A 7,216-nucleotide genomic window follows, 5' to 3' on the forward strand; every position below is an offset into this window, starting at 1 on the left:
AAATTGACAACTAAACTAAAATCAGGTATTTTGTATGGCACAGTCCCGCATTTCTGCCTCCGTGTGGCCATGCCTTCATTCCAGCCAGAGGCCACTAGAAGCCACACCCTATCTCAGTTATGGCAAACCTATGACATGGGTGTCAGAGGTGACACGTGAACTCATTTTTTTGGTTAATTTTTCTTTGTTAAATGGCATTTAAATATATAAAATAAATATCAAAAATATAAATCTTTATTTTACTATGGTTGCAAATATCAAAAAATTTCTATATGTGACATGGCACCAGAGTTAAGTTAGGGTTTTTCAAAATGCTGACACGCCGAGCTCAAAGGTTCGCCATCACTGCCCTATCCCATACCCTGAAGACCCAGCAATAAAGAAACAGCAAACACCGAACCCCAGCACACTTATCTGGTAGCAATCACCATTCTTCTGGCAGCAGAATTTCTAGAACACTATTATCTACTTACTTTGGCAACATATCACAGAGATTACAGAAAGGTCTTAATTGTGGATAAACCAAAAATTTTAATTATGGGATTAGATTGTTCCAAGTTCCTGTTGACATCTTGAACATGAGCATTATATCTATGGAGTTAAAGAAAAAGAACAAATTTTTGCCCATGGAATCACTGACAAATACTTATAAAAACTTTAAAAAAAAGATAATATAAAATTAATGTTTTTATCAGTATTTATCCTGGATTTCACTTTAGTACCCTCCAAATATTCCACATATTCATTCTATCTCTAATTGTTCAGACACACTCAACTTTCAACTTCTTTGGTGTGTGTGTATATATATACATGTATATATATACACACACAGATATAGATATAGGTGATATAGATCTATGTCTATATATATATATACCAAAGAAGTTTATATATACTTTTCCTTTGTGCTTATGTTGACACCAGAGAGGAGAGTTCCTATATTCAATTCTCTGACTATGTCTTTGCCTGAGGAATCTCAGGAAGAGGGAAGAGTTTCATAACGGTCTCTTCTGAATATGTCAAAGAATTAGGTCACAGTAAATATCTCCAAGGTCTAGAATGAAAGTCATTAAGCTCAGCCCATGCAGAAAAGATTACCTGCTGGGGAAAATAACTAATTTTATTTATGCTTATTCTTGAATTTTTGTTATCTATAAAAATATGTCCATTTGTTTATCCTTTTCCTTATATTTATAATTACAGATGCTCTGTTGTTACATTTGAAGATGTTAGTTGACACTCTTAAATTAATTTAAGAAGCACACCTGTCATTTTATTTTTAATCATTTTCTCCAGAAGCTCTGTGTGTGACTAAATCTGATGGTGGTAATATTTGGTGTGTGAAAAAGGTTAAAAAGAGTCCTCCAAAGTAAATTGCTGTTCTTAAAATAAGGTTATCTTATTTCCACGTGCCATTCTTTTTTCAAAGAGGCTGCAAAGATTTTCTTTTGATTTTAATAAACAAGTAGACTCCATTGAAATAGCTCAAACAACTCAAAGCAATTGTTCTATAGCAACTTCATATATTTTATTGATTTTGTACAAACAGCAATTTGAGGGACTTCTCTATTTAATAATGTGTTAGAGAAGCTACAATGTTTAGTTTGCACCTTCAACTGTATATTAATATCCGCTGATAAGAAAGATAATTTTTACTAAGAGATAACATAGCTATATGAAAGTGAGAATTAATGCTGGAACTCTCATATGCAAACATGTTGATATAAAAGCAAATATCCAATACATAATAGAAAGGAGAAAAATCAAGATTCAGAACCTCAAATGCAAAAAAGAGTTTAGAAGGTTATAGACATTCTCTAGAGAGTTTAGCACTAGATGTACTTTACTGAATAGAGATAAAATACTTGGTTTTTATGCCCTAAATCATAATCTTTCTGTGAATTAGAAAGTCAATGTATACTTCTCTTATTTATAGATATCAACAGTGATGAGGTACTTATTTATGGTTCTCAAATGCTACCAAAACCTGCAGTTCAATCCCGTGAGCTATGTTTTCTTGGCTCCTGGGGCTTTAGTGCCAAAAAGGTCTGACAGTCCAGCTAAGAAGCATGACCAGGGGAAGATCACTGATCAAAATGCATTGAATAATAAATATTTCCAAGGGGATGAGAAAGGAAGTGTTTGCAAGAAACTTCTGATCCAATAGAAAACAATCAGCAGATACCATTGGACACACAAAACTGTAAATGAATGTTAAGTAATGAATAAGAAGCACTATGGTAGGGGAGAATGAGACATCCTATGAGCTGGAAGTCATAGATGGCTAACAGAGGAAGTCCAGTGTAGAATGACCTGAATGAGGAAATAATTAGTATAAAAACATAGGAGATGCCTATGGAACCACGTTGAGAGGAACCCCAAAGGGGCATAATACGCTAGTGTCCTGAAATAGCAAACAGCACAATTTGGCTAGAATAGATGACTTTTAAAGAGGAATAATAGAACATTAAGTTGAAGTGGGCAACCTGAACATTCCAAAGAAAGCATGGAGTGTTAAACTACCCGGTTAAAAAGTTTTTTGCTTTATGTTTTTTGAGGATGCTTAAAGAATATTTCAAGTGAAAGTATTCTTCTAACAGTAGAGTATAAAATGGGTTGAAATGAGGGGGGAAAAGAATAAAAAAGGCCTGTTCAGAAATAGCTATGTAAGATTTGAAAGATACATGGTTATATAGTTTTCAAATATTTTCCTTTGAATGTACAGCTACATACTTTATATGGAAGGAAACAAGAAAAATAAAGGAAAGCTATTATATTGGATGCATTCTTAGAATATATTTTTAAAAAAAGAGTATTAGAAAAATCAATGTCATTTCTTTATACATAGCAAACTTCAAACCTGTATTTTTGAAATACAAAATTAATAAGCCACATAAATTTGAATAGCCTGAACAGCTTCATGCTTTCTATAAATACCTTATTCCAGTTAAGATATTGGGAAATCAGAAAATTTTTCAGTAATTTAAGGACTAAAAGTATGCTTCAATTAACTGTAGTATTATAATTCTTCAATTTAAGAGAATATAATCTAAACTGAATATAAAACCATTATTATTAAATAAGAATATTTTACTTTCAGTTTCAATTAATTTGCCTATTTGTTCATTTTGAAGGGAGAAAGCTTTGACAAATATTAATAAGATCCTTGTTTCTGAAAACTTAGTAATCTGCGAAGTTTGAGAATGGAAATCAATAAAAAATAATAGATTCCAGCAGCACCAATCTTTATTAAATCTGAAGCTAGATCATGTTTGTTTTAATATACCTTCCAAAATTAAAAATACTTTCTTGGCAAATTCTAATTTCAGAATTATGCTAAGTTATTCTTAATCATTCAAAAAGCTTAAAACAAATATTGTCTATTAACTTCTTATACAAATGACTAAAATACACAAGGGGACACTTTTGTCATATCTGGCACAAATGCAGTAGTGACTAAGTGATTGGCATAGGTCAGATAAAATATAATTTATTTTAATAATTATTTTTAGCCAATGGAAAATTTCTTCAATAACTTGAGACTATTGGGAACATGTAAGTATACTACCTAGACTAAAATCAGCTGACACAATCAAAAGACCATATGCCTTTGCATTCACATAGTTAAAACTTTACAAAGCCAGCTGGCTTTATTTCATAATCTAATTACATACAAAAATTTTCAGCTAAGTATTGCAATGCTTGCCAAAGATTACTTTAAATATTTTCATTCTCCTTAAGCTCCCAGTTACTGAATTTGCATGTTTTAAAAAACTCCTATCCTTACATTTACTTCTGTTTTCTAATATCATTATTTTATTAAAATAGCATTTACTTCACCTAATATTATTCTGCCTAATAAATTAGTGTAGATGTTATGTAAATGATAAAGCAAAATAATCGAGTGTAAACTACATATACATATAAAGTAAAGAAAGAGAGGAAGTTCCATATTTCAATAATTTAAAGATATAATATTCAGTCAACAACAACAAAACTCTGATTTGACAATGAGGGTAACATATATTAATGGCATGCATATAACCGAATTTTTATCCTATTAATGATTATTCTCTTGTCAGTACTGAATTTTGGATGAAAGAAGGTGTTCTGGATGTACCTGTTATCTAATCCTTTCTTTTTAGTTATAATTCCCTCAGTAATATATTACGAGCCAGTCCTTAAAATTTGTAAAAATCCACACTTCCTGCTCATATACTATGATTTTATGAGTTTCTTTACAAATTACCTTTGGTCAGGGAAGACAAATGTATTGATTACAAGGAAAATGGATGATTTTGTTTATTTTATTCTCTTAAATATTTGAATACATTTTCATTTTTTCACAAAATTATATTTTAAAAGAACCGTGGAACCTTAATATCTTCACACCCACCATAGGAAGAAAGTTGCATTTATCTACTAAAGTTATGTATAATTCATTTATGCTAGAGAAAAGGATAATAAACAGCATTTAGAAAATAAGTAGAAAGTATTTTAATGGGTACATGAAAATGTTTACTTTATTAAAAAGTTATTTTAGGCCATCATCACATCACCCCGACAAACACCACGAGAATTCCGCAGCCCACACGGTTCTCTGGAGCAGTTGCTGAGGATGAAGGTGGAAGAAACTCCCAGTGTTCAGCACTGGCACCAGGTTCAGAGAATATTACTGAATGTAACTGAGGTGATAGAATCTTAGTCCTCCCTGAGTTTGATTCTTGCTTGTTGACTGGCCCCTCTCCTCTCCTTCTGGATGATGTCAGAATAGGATCTGGCGGATGGATGTGGTGCAGATTGCAGTAGAAGACCCGAGTCCCCATCACCCAGTTGTACTGGAGAATCATGTGGTGACAGGCGAAGATGAACCAGCTTTGAAACGCCAAGGATTAGAGATCAATTGCCAGGACCCCTCTGTAAAGTCATTCCTGTATTCCATTAACCAGACAATATGCGTGCGATTGGAGAGCATTGAAGCCAAGCTGCAAGCTCTCAAGGCTACTTGTAAATCATTAGAAGAAAAGCTGGATCTGGTCACAAACAAGCAGCACAGTCCCATCCAAGTCCCCATGGTGGCGGGCTCCCCTCTCGGGGCGACACAGAGGTGCAACAAAGTGCAGAACACCACTGTGGTGAAGGTACCCGGGCAGGAAGACAGCCACATGAGTATGGGGAGAGCGGGTCCGAGGCCAGTGACTCTGTTTCCACCTGGGGACAGTCGGGAAGTCAGAACATCGGAAACATCACCCTCATCACCCGGAACTCAGAAGAGGACTACCCCGATGGCACCTGGCTGGGGGATAAGAACAACCCCGAGATGTGGGTGCGCTGTGCCATCATCCCCCCGACACGCTGCACATCAGCACCAACTAACGCAACGCTGAGAAGAGGCTGCTGAGGCTGCTGGACTACCTCTTCCGCCGGGAGGTGCAGGCCGCCTCCAACCTCTGGGCCAGGGAAGCATGGCAAGAAGCTGCTCAACCCCTTCACCATCTGTGGGATCGGTGTCACCTTTTATATAAATTTGGAATCACGGAATCTGACTGGTACTGAATCAAACAGAGCATTGACTCCAAATGCCGGACAGCCTGGCGGCGGAAACAGCGAGGCCAGAGCCTGGCGGTCAAGAGCTTCTCTCGGAGAACGCTGTCCTCCTCCTCCTCCAGTGCATCAGAGAGCCTGTGAGCACGCTGCCACCCGCAGGCCCTGCACTATGCCCTGGACAACGCCCAGCAGGTCCAGATCCACCAGACTGGAGAGGATGGACAGGTCCCAGTAATCCCACAGGGTCTCCTCCACATCGTCCATGTGCCTCAAGGGGAGCAGGTGCAGATCACGCAGGACAGAGAGGGCACTTTACACATACACCAGGTGGGACAGGATGGGCAGGAGCTTCAGGGGGCCCAGCTGCTAGCCGTGGCCTCCGCACACCCCACTGCCACAGGCATGGATGGTCACCTCTCCAGGGCAGTGATATCCAGGTCCAGTACGTCCAGCTGGCGCCAGTGACTGACCACACTGCCGCAGCTCAGACGGCCGAGACCCTACAGCCCAACCTGCAGCCAGAAATGCAGCTTGAGCACGGAGCCATCCAGATCCAGTGATGCAGGACAGGCTGCCAGACCATGACAGGACCCAGGTGGAGCCATCGTAGCTCTCAGCGCCGGCTCCAGCCAAAACCACCCAGTTCTACATGCGCCTGGCCCTATGGCTTCGAACGGAGGTGACTGCACGGGTTCTGTGAAAGTGCATCTGGAGCCTCGTCCACGGGGGAAAGTGTCCCAGTAAATAACAGATGACATCAACAGCTGCCAACCTGCCAGAAGACCCCTTCATTTGAGTCCCACTGTCGGTATCTAGAGAAAGAGTGGGAAGCAGTATGGATTGCATTAAGTTCACTCAGAAAATCAAGAACTACAATATTTTTCTCTGTTTAAGCAGCTTTTTAAATTTGCAATGGTGTTTATAACAAAAAAGAAAATTGGAAAAGAAATGGAGTAGCAGAAGCCTTTTGCTGTGTGCTCTGTTCAGTGAAATGAAAATAGGTACTAGTATTTGCAGAGACAACTAACATTTTGATGGAAATATTGTTTATCTACTTTTTTAAGGGCAAATGCTCTCAGCACTGTGATTAAGCATTTTTAATGAAATAAATGATGACCATAAAACAAGTTATTTTATATTTTCATGATTTTATGATTTCTCTCTTTTAATGAATCAATTGTAGAAACTTGAATAGGAAACTCCTTTGGGATTTGCTGTCTATATCTAAAGTCCTGACTCTACTTTCATTGCCTGGATACTTGAAACATAATGGTCCTCTGTTACTAAAAGTACCGTTCCATTGTAAGCTACTGAAGATAAGATTTATGGCTTAAAAACAGGCTCTTAAACCATCTCTCTACAATTCAACTTTCCCAATCCTCGGTTAGGGCCCAACTGAGCTACTCACCAATCTTATCACATTTCCTTCTGCACTTGTGTTTTTTGTTTGTTTGTTTGTTTGTTTTGTTTTGTTTTGAGACCAGAAAGGCTCTCTTACTTTACCCAAAATATTTTGCATCCCTTTAAACCTAGTGCAAACCTTTTCTCTTTGATAAAGCATTTTTCATGCTATCCCCCACCCACCCATCCAATAATCTCTCTTTGCTGAATCCAGTTCATTTGGTCTCTGTAGCTCATTTGGGACTTTTTGTTTGTTATTGTTTGAAGT

At 37.6% G+C, this 7,216-nt stretch overlaps 1 pseudogene across 1 annotated transcript; it reads left to right on the plus strand.

The window, feature by feature from the left end:
- Window positions 1–5,072: 5,072 nt before the first annotated feature.
- LOC308523640 (protein BANP-like) lies at window positions 5,073–6,107 on the plus strand (annotated as a pseudogene). The gene has a single exon. The product of its transcript is annotated as a protein BANP-like (transcript).
- The last annotated feature ends 1,109 nt before the right edge of the window (window positions 6,108–7,216 follow it).

The sequence above is a fragment of the Myotis nattereri genome, assembly GCF_964212035.1.
Source record: "Myotis nattereri genome assembly, chromosome: 8".
NCBI classification, from domain to species: domain Eukaryota; kingdom Metazoa; phylum Chordata; class Mammalia; order Chiroptera; family Vespertilionidae; genus Myotis; species Myotis nattereri.